Below are 21950 nucleotides of genomic sequence, written 5' to 3' on the forward strand. Positions count from 1 at the left end.
CCCAGGTACACAGAATTATTACATGGGAAGGTTATCGATGCTAATAAAACCAATATAGTAGTTGGTGACAAACTGAACCATAACTATGGCGAGAGACCGTGACTTCTACAGCAACGTCATGTAGCCTTTTGTCTAAAACTCATGTTATTCTAAAGTATTGAAAGCCAAACAGTGGCTTAAATAACTGACATGTTCATATTTTAACTCAATTTGAAATACCCTTAGGCAGAATTGGATTGGACAACTATGAGAATACAGTAAAGAAGAAACTCTGCCATTCACAAACATCAAAATGATTCATCAAAAATTATGGGAGAGTAGCTCTCGAGAACTTTAGTGGAGAGATAGCTGGCTAACTAGTCATTGTTCCTTTTGAAGAAACGAGATAGAGAGGTGACCGATTGTAAATAGTGTACATATGAATAGTCCATTAAGGAAGAACATAAACTAGAGTAAATGTTAACGAGCTTCAGGTTCACAAAAAGGTCAAATTTATCTGAAAACCTGAATCAGACTAACACGTATGAGAAGGTAAAAGCCAGAAATCCTGCTTCAGATTCCTGTGTGTTAACCTGAGTCTAACAATGAAAGGCACAAACTCACCTTAATAGAGTACAGAAAGTCCATTAACGCGCACTGAGGAGGCCAAAACCAAGTTAGGAAAACTAAAATTATCCTTTCAGTATAAAAAAAAATAAAACAAAAAGATGGTTTCATCTGAAGGCGTTAAACGTTTAAGTTGTCTTCAAAGTCAAACGGGATTATGTGAACTGCGTACACATTTACTCACCGTCAGGGAGATAATGATTAACCTACTGGGGTCAGAGCCAAAACGACAGGGAAATGACTGCCAACAGAGTGCACAGAACAAACATTTCTATCGTTACACGGCTCACTTGAACAACAGACATCTCGGATTGTGCTCCAAGCGTCTTAAATGACGGGCCGTCAAGAACAAAATGCAGAAAATACGTATAACTGAAGTCAATGGACATTTTTTTAATTGAATTAAGAAAATTATGTCCCAACGGCAAAAAAAGCCAAACTTTAGTTCATGGCAATATTTTCTCCATATTCTCCCTTTAAAAAGTCTAAGATTGGTTGATCCTTCACTATTTAGGATCTCCCCCCCAACTAGCTGGTTTGATATTAAAGAATATAATTTACCATTTTCTGCTAACAGAAGAGCTCTGAAAGAAAAGGGTTGTTGAGATTCCCGGCGTTTCCAGAAGAAAACTCTCCAGCTGGTGGGCTCCTGCTTCTCATTTCCCAGGCCTGAAACTTTTTAGCTAAGGTGACTCAGGTGACCCTGATCCTTGATTGGATCAGGATAAAGACCAATCATCACTCCTCACTCACCTCTCCTTATTCTGCAAGCATTTATATTGGATTCAGGTCCCCCCCTGTGTTGTAACCGGTCCGTTTACCTTTGTGCTTTTCTAGAGGTGTCTTCCCATTGTGCCCACCCCCTGCTTAGTGGCTGTTGCTTTACAACACTTTTAATAATCGTTTGCGAAATATAAATTACAATAGGTGTTCTATTGTAACCGTTCTGCAACTTTTAGATGCGTTGCTGCTCCAGCTCGTATGAATCAAATGAGCGGCTCGTTTTCCGGCTTCTGCTGGTCTGACTGACCTGATGGGGAAGTTAAGGCATTAAAATTTGGGGTCAGAGAAAGGATGCTTCTAAAAACTTGCTGGATAGTAATAGAAATATATTCCTCATTAATTGTTGAATCACTTGTCAGTTCTAGGCTTCAAAGTCAGATACATTTCAAGCTGAGCTTAGATTCCAGAGACGTGAAGAAAACATGGAAGATTGCTCATTTACGACTATCTGGTGAGTTTATCGCCAGCGTTCACTGCAGTCTCCTCTTCCTAGCCGCTACCCATCATTATGGCGCTTCAACGCGACAGTGAAATAATTACATTCCTCCACGAAATTGCTACCAACGCCTTTGCTTTGGCCACTTTATGCCGTGGAGGTGTTGTGAAACTCCAGTAAATCTGAAAACGAGACGAACTAATCTGACAGAAAAAAATGCAGATAACGTTTTGGAGCAAGAACACATGCTCTGAAACACAAACAAGTATCTAAATTTGAATTTTGTGTATGTAGAAACAAAAGTGTCCAGAATATTAAACATCCCTCATATGGCTCCAGCCTGTTTAAAAAGACTAATTTTATAATGATGCCAGGTCTCCTCTATCAAGAGAAATAAAAAGCTGTCTCCCATTTTACCCTTCACCATTTTTTATGTCACTGTCTGCGTCTCCGATCGCTGCATATTAAACACTTTTTAGCAGAGCTGGCATTAAGCCCACAAAAGTCCCAGAACGAAATGCTGCATCATTCCTCAGTTCTGTGGGCAGGGTTGGCAGAAGCATTTTGCTGATTGAACAATATTTTATTTAAAGCTAATCTGTTTTCCCTCGCAGTCAAACCATTTTGTTATCATTTACAGTCATGTTTAGTGAAAGACACCATAGAAATATTGAATATATCTTAGTATTTATCTTACGCCCCCCTTTTACAGGTTTAATGGTAGTCGATGCGCATTGTGGAGTATAAAGTTTTCATCAACCTAAAATTACAATTTGCATCCATCTGCTTATGAAGGGCTTTAATTGCGCCAAAACACCTTAGAAGTTCACACAAGTATCATTCAAACCATAATGTCTACTCTCCACCAGAAGATGGGTGTGGCTGTTTGTGGGGGAAGGAAGTGACGAAGCGTTGAAACCATCGGCCGCTGACGCTTCCCGTCCATCTTAGTGTGTGTCGAGAAACCTGCTCTCCACGTCGCACTACAAATGTTCCCAGGCAGCCGTTTGTACGGGTCGGAGCAGCACAGAAAGCAGCTCAAACGCAAGTCGTTAATTTTACGCCGTTCAAGGAAACAGCAGAAGAGCAACTTTTCCGTTGCGGTTTTGCACAAACATTATTTAATCGTAACTGCACTGAAATTTTGATGGGCCTAATTTCCAAGCATTCACATTAAATCAAAGCGCTAACATGCTAGCATTAGCCTAGCATTTCAGACTCAATTTAACGGTCAGCAGGAGGAAGGCGTTACATTATTTAAGATTAGCTCTCTGTGTCAAGTCAGATATGTTTCTAAACAAATGATTAAGCTCTTTGAAGCTACTGTGTCTAATTTAGAGGTTCTTGTAGCAAGCATGTCACGTTTTAAACACATTTAAACGTCTTAAAGGGTAACTCAGCCCCCACATAGATTTTTTTTTAATAATAAACTTAATACATGGGTGTCGTCTAGTGCCGTCAGCATGTCCTGGTCATTACTTTGACGATTCACTCACCATTTATTTAAGTCCTGCTTTTGGGTCTAAAAGTGCCCATGTGGCGCCCTCCCCAGGTTTAACGGGTGTAATGCATTTGAATTTCAAATCAATATTGCTACTGGCTGAAAAAGATTGTGACGTCACTCAGAAAAACTGATGCCAGTAGCTCTGCTGTCTCATTCGCCTATGTAGCGATTTGCATTTGGTTTAGCTGGAATAGTGCACTTTGTGATCTTTAAATTTTCCAGGTTAGTTACTTATTATTTTAGCATTAAGTTAGATTATTTAGCATTTATTTACCTTATTCTAGTAGCCCAGATCATGCCCAGCCCTTAACCCTGCATAATTTCTGGTCTGCTGGGCACATTTTTTCATATATTAGATTTGGTAAGGGTCTAGTATGGGGGATTTGTGTGGGACTGTGCCAAATTTTTCACCCCAGTCCCAGAGTCCCAAAAACTTCAACAATGTCCTGCATTTGACCGAGTCAGATTCTGAAAAGTCAAAACATTCAACAGACGATTTTCTGAAAGAACAGAGAGCTGCAGTGATTATTAATGAGAGCGCTGTTGGCTGTCAATCAAAATATGGAGCAGCATCCAACCTCATAACCAGCTACTAGCCAGGATGCTCGTAGAATCAGATGAAAAGAATTATGATCCATACAGAATATTAATGAAACTGTCAAAGAAAATGCTGCTATAAAGACAAGGGAAAGGTTTCCAACTGGGTGAGGCCGACAGGTGATTCTCAGAGAGCTTTTTGTGACGTTTACCAAAGTCACACGGAGGGGAGCACGATATCAAACAACAAAAAAAACAAAAAAACATTTTAAAAGTTAGTCACGCAACAAAAACACAGTTGAAAAAGCTTCCTGCCGAGCTATGGACTAATTTTTACTCCAACCCGAAAAACACCTGCCACACAGACAAGCCACACACTGCAAAAACGAAATAAGTAAAATATTCTTTAAAATGAATGTATTTGTCCTTGATTTGAACAGGTAAATAAGATGATTTGCCAATGGAATAAGATGTTTGCACTTAAAATAGGAACAATTCATCTTCATCACCATATTTCAAGTGCAGGATGTCTAAATATCTTATTTTAGGGGTCAAAATACTAATTCCATTGGCAGATAATATGATTTACCTGCTCAAATCAAGGATAAATACACTAACTTTAAGAACATTTTACTTATTTTTAGATCCGTTTTTGCAGTGCAGCAGCCAAGATCAGCTTAATTATTTAACTTTACGCAGAAGTTTAAGAACGGCTTTCTAATAAGCTTTTAAAAGAATGGCTGCTCTTCAAAAATGTAGTACAGATTTTTTTTTTACTGGTAAACTTGGAACAATTTTATTAAAACTTTTTTTCAAGTTTAACAGTTTTATTAAACAGCAGAAAGGTTGCTGCTTTCTAGAAACTTGTGACGATTCACTTTTGTGCTCAAACAGGCAAAGCAGAGACTGATTATTGTAATGTGCGATCCGCGTTAAATTAAAATGAATGACGTCATCATAGTGCTGGTATTGTGTCCTGCATTGTCCCTCACAAGCATCCTGTTGTCCCACATTTGTTTTCTTTGTTCAGATCTGGTCACCCTGTTTGAAGGCGAGATGCACTTTCAGTACTTATCTGCAGCAGGCAGTGGGATATAAACTCAAAATGGACCTGAACTTCAAGAAGTAGGCAAAAGACAGCGGTCAAAAATCAGAACGAAAACAGTGGTAAGAATTTGGTGGAGCTGAGCTGCACTTAGGACCACAGGAAAGTCAGGGGGGTATATTTATTAACAAAGCTTAGAGCAGTGTTTTTTGGCTCACGCGGACACAAAAACCAATTGCCAATGGATTTTTTGCAATGTCAGCATTTCCACCCCCTTACATGCAAAACTAAACTATCAGGAAAGAGGGCAACTTTTCTGGGAAAAGCCCTTACTTGAGATCATCACAAGAACTGCTGTGAAATCTGCGTTAATCAATATATAATTAAACAACAACAACACATCTAATTCCTGGAATCCTGCCCCGCCGTTCTTGACGATGAGGACTTAAAAAACAATCATGAGACGAGCTTATTGAGGCGAGGACCTCGAGGTGCAGGGATGAAGCGTTCTTTGGCTGCCGACCAGCTACTTACGGGGCTTTCTAACACATTTACAACAGGAATCCTTTTTAAAGGCTTTAAGGGTATTTTAAAGTTACCAACAGCTGTAACTGTTCAACATGAGAGACGGAGAGTTTCATTTAAACACGTCTTTTAAATTATTATTCTAAAAAGTGGATTCCTCTGTTCACATTTGGCCGGTTTAGAACAATCAAATGTGACTTATACAAACAAAACAAAAATTGACAACTGTGCAAAAACACCACATTCTGTGTCAAACAGGACCAAGGCGGCTGATGCAGCATAAATCCTGGACATGGAGAAGGGGAACCGAAACCTTCGGAGCAGAACTTTTAAGCATACCAAGCCCAAAATCCGCTGTGAGCAGCAGGGGAGCTGCATTAATCTCCTTCATTACCAGCACAACAGATTATAAATCAAGTGGCCGACAATGCCCGACCCCAGTTGGGGCTTCCCTTTAATGTTGCGGTGCAAACTTACGCTGTGAACAACTGATGCAACAGCGTCTGTAACCTGGTTGGGAGCGCTGGGGTTGCTCATGGCTCTGCAGGGGGAGAGTTGCTGTTAGTCCGGCTCTGGGAAGCTGGTTTGGACCGGTGCGGCTTTAGCCCTTCTCTTTCTCGCTGGGACTCAGACAGCTTTTGGGCAGCATAACCTGGTGGCAGACAAATGAAGGGGTTAGTCAGCTGCTCAAGACCTAGAAAGGAACTCCGTGAATAATCGGTGAATTTCAAGTAAAGCCAGGAGGCCTGAGGATTTTAATACGGTCCAGGACATCTGGAATAGAAATAATTGATGACTATTTCCTCTCATAGTTACGGTGGATTATGTAGCACTGGCTCCTACATACAGAGTAACCGTCCATATTGCCCTTTGTGAAACCGTTTGCCCAATTCATTGCTCAATTCTGAGCTTGAAAGACGGAAATTTCTCAATTCAAACCGAATCAGGAACATAGAGCTGGAAATGAGGCTGTGCATCTCAGTTACAGGTTGGAAAACCAGTTTATTCCTTTCAATGTTTTCAAAACAGGCCGTTTTGTGGTTTTTAATGAACAAACCGGTTCTCTGCTCAGGGCGGCAAAACCTGGGAGAGGATGAACCCGCAGTGCAAGATGAGTTATCCATACGGCTGGACGATATAGATAAAAAGCATGTAGATAAAATTGAAGTCACATTGTTCGATAATTATCTATATAAATTAACTAATTTAAATCAGATTTTTAAGTGCAGCCCTGGCCATTTTATGTTTTTGCTTAGCGAACTATTCTTATATACAGAACACACCAACACTGAATTCAAACTCAACCCTTTATTCAACCAACTTTTACCAAGACTACAAGTTTAAAAAAAAAAAGAAAACAAAAAAAAAAGTGCCCTCTGAACTCTTTGAAGGGGGCGGAGCTTAGTGACGGCGAGTCCATGGGTCTGCTTTTGTGACTGATTGGGAGGATGTAATGACTGTAGTATTAACCTACATGATTGGCTAGAATGCATAAGAAAGGAAAACTGTTCTATTGAACTTTTTAACCCTTTTTTCCCCCTAACATCTATATACGTCTATCGATCGATATATACTGTTATTGTATTATTGTCCAGCCCTAGTTATCCATATATGTTTCTGTGAGGAAATATTTCTGAACACCACAAGTGTCAAACTCCAGTCCTCGAGGTGCGTTATGCTTTAACAGATGTGGATAAAATGTTCGGGTCATGACGATAACTGCATAGAACCTGGGTGCCATTTGAAGAGGCAATTCAGGCCATTTGATTTGTGTTGGAGCAGAGATGCATCTAAAAACGCAGGACATCACCCATCAAAGCCGGGAGTTTGACCATGAATGGCTGGAGATGGTGATTTTTTTTTACTCCCGGTCTGGTGGCAGGCAATGAAACCATTTCAGTATATTATGAAGGAACAGAAAATGACATCAATGATGAATGTAGGCTTTTAAATTCAGCAAAGACAACATATGTGGTGCGGCTTTTCTTTTAGGCGTTTTTACATGATAGAAATCAAGTTTGCAGGTTGCAATTTCTTCAATCGTTTTAATCTTCAGCAAAAACATATTTGCTGCAAATGGGTTTCTTACAACAATATATTCCCAATTGAGGAAGTGTAACGTTTTGTGCTGAATCCATAATATCCTACTGTGCCTGAGCAAATTGTGCTTTTCAGAATGGGAACTTTTTAGATAAATGGTGTTAAGTGTTTTAATGGGGTTTTTTTTCACTTGTAAATTGTTCATTTGAAATCATTTTGTGTTAAATATTGAAAATGTCCACAGAAAAAGAAAAACATGACAATTTTGTTCATACATTGCAGCTCTAGTCTGAACAGTGTTCAATAATCCTTTGTTTAAAATCTTAAATCTTGCATTTAGACTAGCTGGGCTGAAATTATTACACACCGTCCTGTTTCCAAGAAAGCACTGAAAATTAATCGGTTCAATCATTCAGAGAGTTGAGCCTAAAAAAGGAGTGTATTCAATTAAATTTTATATAGCTTCAATTCACAACAAGTCATCTCAAGGCATTTTAAAAATTCAAATTCAATCAAATCATACAGACAGATTAGTAAAAAAAAAAAAAAACGTTTCTTATCTAAGGGAACTAAGCAGATTGCATCAAGTCTTGACAAGCAGCAATCACTCCTCCTGAAATGTAGACAGTCGTCTGCATTGTCCATGGCTTTGCAGCAATCCCTCATACTGAGTATGCATGAAGCGACAGTGGAGAGGAAAACTCCCCTCCATTGCTTATATGGATTGATTTATTCTATGCTGACTATGGTTTGTTTGTAATTCAAGTAATTTGTTGAAAAAATATAATTGTGAGCTTTCAAAAAGGTAAAAACGTTGATCTAGGTGGATAGATTATTCTCAGCGATTATGATTTTTTTTTTTTTTTTCAATTAACCTTTTAAGACCTGAGAATTTTTGTCTTATATTCAAGTGCCTAAGATCGTATGTTTGGACCAGAATTCTCAGGTAAAGAGCTTAAAAGCACAGTAGGGGAAAAAATAATGCATTTTATCCCCGCTCATCATCCTCGCATGAACAGCCACCGGTTTCAACCATTGTTCTTTGCTCATCTGGGGTCAGGTTTTCGGGTAACTGGTCCAGCAGGGAAACTCAGACATCCCTATTCCCAATAAAACTCTCCCGCTCATTCTGGGAGAACCTAAGGCATCCCCAGCCCAGACAGGATATATCGTCTCTCCAGAAAGTTTTGAGCCCACTTCCGGATCTCTTCCCAGCGGGATGTGAGCAAAACCTCCTCGACTGACCGGTTTTGATGTGGAGAAGCAGCAGCTTTACTCTACGTTCCCTCAGGATCTGCACCTTCTAACTAAGGCAGAGCCCAGCCACCCTACCAGGAAAGCATTTTTCAACCATTGGTATCCAGGATCGTCTTCCTTTAGTGTCTAGTGACCAGGCTAACACTAGAGAACACCGTTTACTAAAGGAGTTCCCTGCATTTAAACCTTGCAGCAATATGTTCACCACCAGGTGCTGCAGAACACCATGACAGGAACTGATTTAATAGAGATTTAAGCCATGGTATGGGTAAATATTCTATTCTGATTGGCTGCTCGGTGTCACTTAAAGTGATGTAGGACACCTATAAAAGAAGTTCTGGTCAAATAGCAGCTAATGTTTGAGCCAGTGCATTAATTTAGAATAATCAGGCTAACGGCAAGACAGTTGACACTGGTTACCTTGAATAACTCCACAAGGAGAGATATTAGTTAGCATCTTTTTACTAAATAGTAAATAGATATTAAATAGTCAATGTTCAAATTTACGATTTGAACAGTGAAAAAAGTATTTATTTGATATTCATTTATGTTGCAAGTGACCTTGGTATAAGAAGGATAATATCCTTCAAGGTGTCCATTATCAGAAATGAATGGACTTGCGGAAGTTCGTGCCTCCTCGTCTGCCATTAATTTCTGATGGACACCTCATTGGTCATTATACCTTACGTCACTTGTGTCAAACTCAAGGCATGCAGGCCGAATCCAGCCCGTCAAGGCAATTTATCTCGCCCTCAGGAATCAAGAAAAGGCATATCCTGTCACAACGTAGAGGCATATATCTTTTTAAATTGTATAAAGTGGCTAAAACTGTGCCTCCTGTAGCAAACGTTGATTTTTGTTTTACTGTGCAGTAACAGCATCCACTAGATGACAGTTTTCCCACAACACATTAAAAACAACCCAGAAATATGCAAAAAGAGAAAAGGTTATGCAGAATGATGAGTTTAAAGTTTAACTCACCACAACATCAACTTTTTTTGCAGATACTCTGTACAAACTGGGCCTAAGGGTGCTAATTTTATGTTAATGTGACATACATTTTCTATGTGAACTGGAATGAAATTATGAAATCAAAAGCATCATCTATACATGTGCAACTGGCCTTTTTAATGACTTCATGATGCCAAAGTGGCCAAATATAGAAATGGGTTTGCCACCCCAGCCTTACATAAGGCCATCAACAATGTCCGGCAGCCATATTGAATTTTGAGGTTAGGGCTGTTAAACTGCCTGACAATTTGAGCAGTCACTAAATAATATTTCTGTATTAAAAATAATTTAATTAGTCTTGTGTATTATTCTGTTCTTCATTGGCTACAAGCCATATTAATCCAAAACAACTAATACAAACACTTGATATCAACGTATCTAATGGACCTATATCAATTTCACTCCAGCTTTAATTTGAACTGAATTAGTCATTTCAGTGGTATTTTAATTTATTCAGCTCCACCAGCATGTTTTAACCCTGTTGTGTCTTCATTTAACAACTTCACACATGACTCCATTGACCATCCAAGAGGAAAGCTGCCTTGTTTTGTTGCACATTATTTGGTAAATGTCGAAAATATGAAGGACCATTAAAAATTATGTTTGGTCTCCAGATATAAAGAAACTTAAACATCAAGGCAAAGAAATTGAGTGAATTAAAACAGGCTTGGTGGTACGATGACAGAAAGGTGCAAACCAAGTGGCTTCAATAAACCTCTGACGACTGGGAATTGCTGCGAGGCCTGAAATGAAGAAACAAATACTTTACAAGGCCAGATAAGAGCAAGATAACAGAGCTACTGTGCAGCGCACCCAATGATAAGCAGCAGAGCGTGCTTCTGCTAACGTCCACCTTCAGAAACTCTGGAGTATCTCACCAGCAACATCAATAATAGTATTCCTGCAGTCCAAAAAAAATCAAAGGATTGGGCTCCTCCCTTGCAGCCTACTAAAGCAAGCACCGAGTACAGGCAGCAGCAATCACAGCCCTGATAAACCCTCCAGATGCCTGAACACAATCATATCAATGACCTTGTTGACAGCAAGAGAGGCATTGAAGTTAGAAGCATCAATGTGTAGAAGTGAGCCAAAGAAATTGATACGGACACATGCACGTTTACTTGCGTGCTAATCCCTGCACTGCAGATCACAAGATAAAGTGACCACTAATTTAAAAGAAGAGAGTGTGTGAGCCTGGATGTGCTTCAACATTACTTTCTCAGTAAACCTAGACCTTCCCACTCTGGTAGAGACAGAGCTCACTACACAGGGATAACGTTACAGAACCCTGGGATCCTGGGTAAAAGCCCTGGGAACCAGTTTATCTACCTCAGGGCAAGTCTTGTAATAATACCGCTAGGATAACTGATCAGAGGCGATAACAATAACACCACGTGAAATTATCCTGGCAAGGGAGTCGATTACAGAAAATATCCTTGGATTTAAATGTTTTCTGCCTTCCATCAGGTACAGTCCGTCTCCCAGTCGCCCAAATAAAAAAAAAAAAAAGGTACCGAATGTTTCTTGTGCAACAGAGTAACAGTAGTTCGACACCTCTTTGCAGAAAGCCCTGCACCTTACAGTCTTCTGAAAGAAAAGAACTGATTTCTCCTCAAACCTAACTTTTCCAGACTGGATCTAATCAGGACACTGCACGGTTTGGTAAAAAAAAAAAAAATTACTAATTTCTGGTAGGAAGCAAGTTTGAAAACAGGATGACGGTTTCTGCTACAGAGTCAAGCCTCTCAGTGGTTTTATAATCTGGAATTGCTTCTTGGATCTTATGTATCACTTTTTGATAAAACCGAGGAAAAAAAAACGCACCGTCAGGACAAGGAGTTCACAGATAAAACAGATTGATATTAAATGAGCTTACCTTTAACAATATAGATGTAAAAAGTCATCTTTGTCCATTAAAAAGTACCTCTAAGTTGACATTTGGTGGGGGGGGGAAGCAGATACAGTGGACATCCTGTTTAAGATACTAAGTCACAGAATGAATGAGTAATAAACCAGTTTAGGTGGCGACTGTGGAAACTGGCTTAAGGGCTGAGGCCAGAGTGAGGCACAGTCCTAAAATAATAGCACTACCAACCCCGCAGCACATAGAGGAACCGTGATAGGCGGAACGTCTTGGCCTGATTGGGATGAGGACACACATTTAGCCAGACGGTACAGATTGGTGGAAGATTATTCAAAACTTATGAAAGATTTTACCCTAGATAAAGAAGGTAAAATCCTCAAATAATCGGTAACAGATTCAACTACGGTTGTAAAACGATATTCCATCGCCTGGCTCCTCTGTGCTCCTCTGCTGTGGATGTGTGGTCTGCCGTGGGCTTCCAGGCCTCTGTGGGGCTGCTGGATTCCTGGGTCTTTGGATCCTCTCTGCTTACTTCTGAACCCTGGAGTGGGTCTGGCAGTGGCCCTCTGCACCCGTCACTCACTCATGCAAGACCTACGCTGCATACTTTGCATGCTCACATATATTTATACAGTAGCTGTTCTGCCTTGTAGTTCTGCAGTTTTGTTCCATTTCTTTGCAGCTCTTTGTTAGTTTTCTCTCTGCAGGTGTTGGTGGTCGTCTTTCCGTGGTTTCCTTATGGTGGCTGAAGAATTTGTTATTTTTGAAGCAGCTGGTTCTCAGGTTTTGTAATTTTTGGGTTCATGTTTACTTTTCATCCCAGTCCTCTTTCTCTTTTAACCTCTTGTCGTGTTTGTCGTCAGTTTGTACAAAATACCTTGACAGCAATAAAATAATTGATTGAGGGGTGTGCGTCAAGGAAGGATTTAAGTATAAAGCCTCCCATGGTAAAGCAAATGTTTGCCATAACTACGGCAACTAGAGCAGCATTCTGCTTGCCATGAAGCTGGGCGGCACAAGGAAAAATAAATACATTTAAGGAGGTAATGATGGAATTTTTTACCATTTATGTTTTAAAAGGTACAGACTTGGAGAATCAGAACTAGCAAAGATTCTTAATGTTTTATAGTCCGAGTTTGAATGGAGGAGAAGCGCTTCAGCTGCAGCATCTGTGTGATTACTCTTCCAGCGAGACGTCTTGACGGCTTTAATTATGAAACATTTAAGCACGTCCTCTGAGTCAGAAGAGATTCTAATTTAGTTTCAGAGCCTAAGCGCTGTGAAATAGTCATAAATAAGGTCTTTAGATAGTCTGCTATAATCCAGTTCAGTGCGTATTTTTCACCCCATTTCTATCTGGGAGAGCGGATTGGCACAGTTCACCTTTAGTGTTATGATGGCGTCAGAGTTGTGATGCTGTTGCATAACCAGTGGAGGCCTGCTACTTAACTCCTTTGCGTGTTCATATGTTCGCAGCTTTGATTTTTTTCCACTGCAGATGGATTTGTTGGCCCCATGAAGGTCTCTGTGGATGAATGGGCCACGAGATTCCTCAAAGACAACATTTCTACAAGCCTCAGTGGCATCTTCAACATTTTTTGCAGCCAATTTGCTATAGTTTAGATGCTTTACAGAATGGAAACAATTACATCAGAAATAAGCAAATACATAAAAATGTACTATACTAGGAGAGCCTGTCCATTTTAAAACTTTCTTTTTAAGTCTTTGAATAGTCTTGCATCTCCCCACCTCTCTGAGCTGCCTGCACGCCCCGTCTCGGTCACTCAGATCAGCTGATCAGATGTTGCTGGAGGTACCGAGAACACAGCTGAAGCTCAGGGGAGATTGTTTTTTTTTTTTTCATTGAAGCTCCCAGATTATGGAACGTTTTGCCGCTGAAAATTTAAAAAAAAGCCTCTTCACGAGACATTTTTAAAATCTATTCCTAAGACCCCCCTCTTTTTGGGTTTTAATCTGGTAAAAACTGTACTTTTTTTCCTGGTCTATGTTGGGCTTTTATGTTCCTACTTTTACTTTTTAATTAATTCTTTTGTTGAGCACTTTGGTCAGCGTCTGTGTCAGTGCTTTATGAATAAAGCTGACTTGGCTCCCAGATCCTGACTAGCGCATCACTGAGCTCCTGGACAGGCTGATGTGCAACCTGGTGGCGTCGGCTGGAGCTTAACTTGATGTCCCGGAGATGTTTTATTAGATTTAGGTCAGAGAAGCATGGAGGCCAGTCAATGGTATCAATTCCTCCAGGAACTGCCAGTATACTCTTGCCACATGAGGCCAGGCATCATGATGCACCAAGAAGAACCAAGTACCCACTAAACTAGAAATAAAAAACATGGACAACAGGTCCAAGGATGTCATCCTGTACAGGTCAGTGCCTCCCCAGACCAACACTGACCCACCACCAAAGTTAAACAATTTTGCAGGCGGCACAACGTTCACCAAAGCTTCTCCAGACCCTTTCCTGTCCAGCACACAAACCTCTCATCTGAGAAAAGAACGGGGCTCCAGTGCTGAAACAGCAATCTCTGGTGTTCTCTGGTAAATCCCAGTTGAGCTCCATGGTTCTGGACAGTGAGCACAGGGCCTACTAGAGGACGTCAGACCCTCAGGCCATCCTCGTGAAGTCCGTTTCTAATGGTTTGGTCAGAGACATTCAAACCAGTGGCCTGCTGGAGGTCCCCATGGAAGACTCTGGCAGAATTCACCCTGTTCCTTTTTGTAAAGGAACAGATACCGGTCCTGATGGATTAGGTCCAGTTCTCCTACTGCCCGTCTCCTGAAATCTCCTTCTTGAGAAACTGTGCTAGAAGGCGCAGCAAACCTTCTGGCAATGGCTCGTATTGATGTCCATCCTGGTGGAGTTGGACCGCCTGTGCACCCTCTGTAGGGTCCAGGTATCACCTCACGGTACCAGTAGTGACACTGACCCCGGTCAAATGCAAAACTACTGAAATAACAGTGATGAAAATGAGGGAAAAACCATTTGTGGCCTCCACCAGCAAAACCATTCCTGTTTTTCGCCGTCGTCTCATTGCTGCTCTTTCAGTGCAGATGTTGCTAATTTCATCAACACCAAAACAGCCAACATCGATTAACAACCCTGTCTGCTACTGAGCTGACCAGATCAATAGATCAATAGTCAAGAAGTTTACCCGACTTGATGTTATAACGTGTTCCTTTAATTTGACTAGAACACTGAATCCATTTCAGTTTACCTTTTTCAATTTTTTACAAAAAGACTTTCAGTGCTATTCTTGTTAGCTTCTATGCTTTGTCTGCACTTAAATCTTTTTCTTTCATCTCAGATTCTTTTTTTTCTCCCCCTTTTCCTTTTTTTAAAAACAAAAACAGGCGTAAAACTTTCCCTGGCCTTAGTAAAGGATAAGAAGAAAAAGCACGGCAGTCAGATGGCTGGACAGAGGTCATGAGCCCGGCTTGAACCCCAGACAAGCCATCACACGGGTCTTAGACCGGCGTTCTGCTGGGGACGCCCTGACCGGGCACAGCTTCAGTCTGCAGCCCGACACGCGAGCGCCAACCACAGATTGCACAGTTACGCACAAACTCAATCAGAAGAGAATGCATAATTAGAGAACACCGGAATAAAATGAAAACTGTGCCAATAAAAACTGCTTTCAAATAGAAATAGAGGCTTTATCGCAATGTCCAAACCTCAACAAATACAGGCCTTTACTTATAAAAAGCAGGACAATGAGAGGGAAGAAATGACAAGTTTAGAGCCTCATTAAAAAGAGATTTTTTTTTTATAAAAGAGGCAGAAAAAGCCTGTTTTTCCCGCTTGATGTTTTATTGCTGCGACGGCTTAAAGTGGGAGAGATCATTTTTGTCCTTAAAAGTTTTATCTGGCACGATTAAGCGTAACATTGTCATTCCTACCGTAAAAACCACACAACTAAATCATATTTTTATGACAGCAATAAAAAGCAGCTGAATAATTATCTTTAAAATGAAGCGTGGGTTAAGAAATTAAATGGTTGATTTTAAATTCACCTCATTCTAGAGAGTTTTTACACCAAGTTAAACATCATTTACACAGCAGATTTAATTCATAGGTAAATTAGAGCATGTCTTTGCAACAAAAACTCTTTAAGCTGCAGTCATTTGAGGTTTTTTCTTTTAAACCGTGGAGATTATCAGTACTTGTCTACATTTGGTCAGATATGGGGCTCCACGCCTGACTCAGCACTCACCTCAATTCAACTGGATATTAGGAAGCCAGGATAAACAAACAAAAAAAGGGAAAGAAGATGGACCCACAGAAAACCAATCGCAAGATGAATGATTAAACAAATTGAAAATAATCAGAGAACAAGAAGCAGGACAATTGGGACACGAGGTCAATTTAGATAATAGAAGTCACTAAGGCACACACAAAAATGCATCAATAATAGTATAAATACCTCAACGAGCTTACTGCCAAGAAGCCACCGCAGACATTCTGAACTCTGCTGTGAAAAGAGCTGCAGAATAAAAACAAATAAATGGGTGGGGAAAAAAAGCAAAGGAACTAAAGATATAGAGATAAAAAACAAAAATAAATGATGATATTGGTATTATGGTGAAGCTTCTTGCCGTGCGGCTTCTCCTCAAACAGAGCGCTCTCTCAGACCTACAGGCTCGGACTGATAATAGCAGCCTTCCTCCTTGGGATTATGTTTCCTCCTCCAGCCTGCTGACAAGCTGCCATGTGACTCCATTCAGCACTGAGTCAGAGGCTGCTGCTCAGACAGACGGACCTCAATATGTGTCTGAGACACACGCTCCACCTGATGGAGCACATCCACTCCCAGTAATTAATATTTCTCCATTAACCTCAAGAGGGAACCTGTGTTCACACCCCACATCTGCCCATAAATGTTTGGGACAGCCCCAGAAGTCTAGATTTTTTTGATAGAGTGTCTTCTTATTGCTTCATAACCCAAAAAAAGGGAAGATGGTTACCCATTTTCCTGTACTTTGGTCTAAAAGCACATCAAAAATGGGGTGTTGAAGACCTTGCAGCAAATAACATTCAACACATCTGCAACTCCATTAAAGTGTCAGTGATAAAACTTGCAGGAAACGCACACCTTGGTGATGAAATGGGGATTTCCACTGTGGGATTTCACCAATTTTTTAAATAAAGCACTCAAGGAAAAAAATGCTAAAATGAACAGGGTGGGGGTGTGGCATTAGTGAACATTGCAAAATTTGGAGAAAAACCCAAAGTGTGCAATACAAGCCTGAGAACACCACCTGTGAGGTAAAGGGGTGGCGGCATCATGATCTGTAGGCATTTTGCTGCTAGATGGACTCAGTTGAACCAATTATGTCAGGTTTATTTTGAGAAACTGTTCAAAGGATGTTGACTCAAAGGAAACGCAAGTAAATGTCAAATCTAGTGGGGGGGGGGGGGGATCTCTCAACATCTTCCATTATACTGACTTTAGCAAATGTAAGTTATCAAGTCTGAGGATCTTTTTTTGTCTTTTTATAACCATCCAAATATATGATTTATGTGTGTTGGAGTGAATTTTCAGAACAGTCAGGCAACTAGCTTGAAATTGCTCAGTAAGCTGCTGGAAGACCACAAGACAGCTGAGAAACAGTTGTTAAGATGCATACTAATGGCAGAAGGAACACGAGTCGGGCCTGAAATCAGCATGAAATGTGGAAGCACAGTGATCCAAGCATTATGTTTTTCCTGGCCGGTACAGATCTTCTGTTTTCTCTGAGGTCCGACCTCCTGGTTTTGTCTTATTCATTCATTCATTTTGATATTTTCTAAAAAAGGCTAGCGCGCAAGAAAAACAAAAACAAAACAAAAAAAAACAATTTTAAACCTAACAAAAACCTGGTAATTTAAAACGCCAGCAGATTTTTATAAAACTAAACAAAAAACGTGAACATAGATGTGTTCTGCTGCTGCTTGATGTTAAAACTCCCACCATTTATAGTCTAAGTGTTGATCCATTTGATAAAAAAAAAAATTTTTTAATAAAAATCACTTGCCAATTACAGAGCTGAGCAGATCGAGGTAAAAATTGTCCGTTTGCGATGTCTGGTCGCTCTCTGCCTCATGTTAAGAAGAACGTAGTCCCATTTGAGCAGCCGAGGGTGCGTCAACTCTCTGCTTGTTGGAGAGCAGAGAGTTGACGCACCTTCCCTACTTCTGCAACGTCACCTTCATTTGTCTCAAATAAGACAGCTTGGGCTTGTTGCCAGATGTAACAAAATCATGTGATTGCGAGAACATTGGTAAATGTCAGAGTAAATGTAGCGTTTTTACCCCGTTTTCTGTGCTTCCATCATTCTATGACTTTTAGCATTTCGTTGGTTACAATCTGCATCAGATATGTTCAACTGTCTTAAGATTACAGTGGATTCCTGAGTATAAACTCTTAACATAAACCCAAAAAACAGCATTGCATATTTCCATTGTCAAACAATTATTGAGCAAACCAACTCTGATGATAATATATTTGGCATCCATTTAGCAAATGAAGATTTTTATCAATGGGGAAAAAAAAGCCTAATCCCAAATTGTAAAGCGACTCTGCACTTCTCCGTTTTGTAATGTCTAACTGGCCGAGCAATATTTACACGAATATCTTGAGTATGCATGCCTGCTGTTGAAATTCTTTATTCTGAAGCAGAATCACAATGCTTGATACTTAAAAAACACTGTTTTAAGGGTATTGCATCCCCTGTGTCATGAGGTTGAAATGACAAGAAAACCATCACTTTTAAAATAGACAAGCATGACAAAATGAGAACCACCCAATTGCCCAAATAAGTCTTAAAATCCATGGATTGAGACACATATACCAGAGATGCAACAGTTCCCTGGCAAGTCCTGATTTCTGATTTACTTTCAGGTCTGGTGTTCCAGTTCTGACTAGAAAAATAACTGCGGCAGGTTTTGATGCGTTAACTAAACAAGGAAAAATAAATGAAGTTGACTGATTCTGATTTCTGATCAATTGATTGAAGCATTGTTTAAATGTTTGCTTGCATTATATAAAAACGATTAATTTTATACTGAATTCTTTCAAGCCAGTTAGGATTACCAATGTTTCCATTTGCTAAATGCCAAAAATAGTGAGCCTTCTACCTGTTTTTAAAGTCAGAGGTTTACACAATGCATCACAGTTACTTCAATGCAATTTGGTAGAAATGCCTTTTAAACTGTTTCTCAAAATAGTCTGCAGATATTTTGACCAGTACCTCCAGAACTGGTGCAAAGGAGAACCTGGGGTTGTTCTTGTTAAACACCCGGCATGTAGGCACCTACCTACCTACCTACATAAACCTTTTCTACTTTCAAATTTTCTGTGGGACTGAACCAAAACCTAGACTTTGTTATCCTAAAGCTACATTTTAACTAATTTGATGGCATCTCTCGTGTTATTATTCACTGGAAGACCGGTATGTGCCCAAGCTTGAACTTCCTGGGTAATCGTTGAGATTTTGCTTTAATATTGAATAATTTATATCCATTTGTTTTGTCATTAGATGTAGAAACAATGTGCTTTCTGTAGACAAGTTTTCACAAATAACATCCCACAGAAGAAAAAGGTGTACATGTTCTTTTAGAAAAAGTAATTTTTTTACAACCTAACAATACAAATAAAATTGTGGTTCTTTAAAATATTACAACTAATTTTTGATATCTACTTCAGAAATGTTTTATTTAAAAAGGTCCTGTCACATTTGCGGCTCTAAACCAGCTGTTTTTTAGTGAGACTGAGGGGAAAGAAGGCTCTTTGGATTGTAAAAGGTTGCAGAACCCTGATCTAAAAAAAAAGGGAAAAAACTATTTAAATTAGTCATGAAACAAAAAACAAAAAGACTAAAAATGCCCATCTAGCATGGCTAAAAAAGTAATTTAAAATAGGAAAGGTTTGGGTTAGAAGCTCACATGTCAATTATGCATAGCATTTTCAAGGAAGTACTGGATCTATTCTCGGAGCAGGAATGACTACCTTCTCCTCCCTAGACAAGAAATCAAGTCAGGCTGCAACAATGAAACCATCAGGTGACCAGATTGTGTGGAAAAGGCTTTTTACGCCAGCCCAGAGCAACATGACACATAAAAGCCTTGGTTTAACCAACATCGCTGAAAAATTAATGATTGGCTCATTAGGAGAGAAAACGAGTCACAAGGTAAAGCATCTTTATCTCTTTTCAAAGTCACTAAAACTTAAGTAACTGGGTAAATGCCATAAGGTTACTGACTACTATGGGCATATTAAATAAGGATTAGATATCTGGTAAATCAATTAATAGAAGCCCATTAAAACATATTAATCCTGAAATAAACCAATTTTATTATTTTTGGTAAATTCCTCCAAGGTTAGAGGTGTTTAGTGGGAATCCACTTCTCTTAATGTTTTATTAGGAACTCTATATAGATTCAGAGAATTTCTGTTTAAAATATCTGCAAATCATTTGGTGGCAAGTCAATGCTTTTAGGAATCTAAATGTGGTTACTAATATTTTAGGTTCAAGTCAAGCATCTGAAAAAGGGAAGAAAGGTTATTTAATTTACTTTGAATGGTCTGATTGTGCCAACCTTCTGCCATTTTTACTCAACGATCTCTTTGGTCTCCGGATAAGGGTCAGAAATAAGCAAATCCAGTGAGCACCAACTGGGCGGATGATCGATCAGTCTTGATTATGGCAGATGAGAATGAGAAGATAAAATTATAAAAAGAAAACAGCTCAAATAACCACTCTTATAACCAAGGTATGAAGAACACCTCTGAATGCAAATCTTTAACATTGAAACATAAGACCAAGCTTCATTGCCACTACTGTTTGCCAATAACAGGAACCCATGGGTACGATTCTCAGAGGCTCATCAAGATTGGACTTTTCCTGGTACCAAGAGTCTAAATTTCAGCTACAATACTTTGACCGTAATAACTTGTAAACCTTTAACCTCAAAAGCTGCCACTTGGAACACCAGCACCAGTTCTCCTTCCGCTGTTACGCAGATGATCTACAGATCTATTTGTCTCTGAAGCCAGGTTGCAATAATTATCTATATTCTCTATTAGATTACAATACTGCTGTCAAACAGTGGTTGGGCAAGAATTCTTTGGTTTTAAAAACAAAAACAAAAAAATTATTGTATTTTATTTGGCAGTAACGTTACAACAGGTGTCGATGCCTTGAGTTTTAATCTAAAGGACACTTAAATGTAGTCGTGATATTTGAAGGTCTGTACATTTGGAAATCAGATTGTGGTCAGAGTGAGCTTTGTTCAGCTGTCCTTTAGCCAAAAGTTAAGCCTTTTTTTAACTCCTCTCAACCTGGAGAAGGCCATAAATGCTTTTATTAGCTCCAAACTCAACTATTGTAATTCTAAAATCACCTCCAACTTGTCCAGAATGCAGCCGTCCGTCTTTCAATCAACACCGCACCCCAATCTATCCATCCATCTATCTATCTATCCACACACACACCTTCCTGTTTTACGGCCTCGTACCTCCTTACTTATCTCAACCTTTAACTGTTTGTGTGTAGCAGATCCTTGAGGTCAACCAGTTAGCTTTTATTGGAAATTACCAAGGTCTAAGCTTAAAAGGGTGACTAGGCGTTTTTAGTGTTGGCATCTATGGAAGCAGCTTCCTGTTGACCTTCGTGCCATCACCGAACCGGGTCATTTAAAAGCAAATTAAAACCACATCGGTTTGAAAAAGCTTTTAACGTTCCTAATTTTTTTTAACTGAATTATTTTGGTTTTCTGAGATCTTTTAAAGTGTCATTTTATCGTTATGCACTCTGAGCAACGTTTGAGGAACCCTGTTGAATGGAGGTCGTTCTGATGGCTAAACGGTGGATGGTGTCCAATCATGAACATGTACTGTGTACTTCAATGGGCTGCACAATATTTCACAAAGTTTATAATTATCACACCATAATGGTGTGCAAAATAAATATCGCAAAGAGTTGCTTAAGGTGTAAGCGATATCAGCTAATTATTCAAGTATGCATTCAGGCTGTTAATGCCAGTAATGTGGTAATGCTTGTTTAACAGAAAAACATGCCACAGGAGGGCATAAAGAGGTTAGAAATTAATTTAGCAAAAAACTATTTCATTACCAAAAAGACTGCATCTAGCTAAGATTGAGTGAATTTCATACCCCCACCCCACCCCCCCCCCCCCCCCCCCCCCCCCAATATCTAGATAGACCATTCACCGTAGGGTCTATTTTCACAATTATAAACAAACAATGAAACCAAATCAGAAAGAAAATAACCCTGTTGAAGTATTTTTCAGTCATTGTCCTTTCCTTATGTCATGAGAATCCAATAA

At 39.6% G+C, this 21950-nt stretch overlaps 1 long non-coding RNA gene across 3 annotated transcripts in view; it reads right to left on the reverse strand.

Annotated features, from left to right (window-relative positions):
- Nucleotides 1-5919: 5919 nt before the first annotated feature.
- LOC118556909 overlaps nt 5920-21950 on the reverse strand; it is a 31959-nt gene continuing 15928 nt past the window's right edge. For 2 of the 3 annotated variants that reach the window (XR_004927479.1, XR_004927478.1), the window contains one exon: nt 5920-6088. This is a non-coding gene — a long non-coding RNA (uncharacterized LOC118556909). Of the gene's footprint in view, nt 6089-13118; nt 13134-21950 lie in introns of those variants that run through there. The other variant, XR_004927480.1, reaches the window with a different exon arrangement.

The sequence above is a fragment of the Fundulus heteroclitus genome, chromosome 21, assembly GCF_011125445.2.
Source record: "Fundulus heteroclitus isolate FHET01 chromosome 21, MU-UCD_Fhet_4.1, whole genome shotgun sequence".
Lineage (NCBI taxonomy): Eukaryota > Metazoa > Chordata > Actinopteri > Cyprinodontiformes > Fundulidae > Fundulus > Fundulus heteroclitus.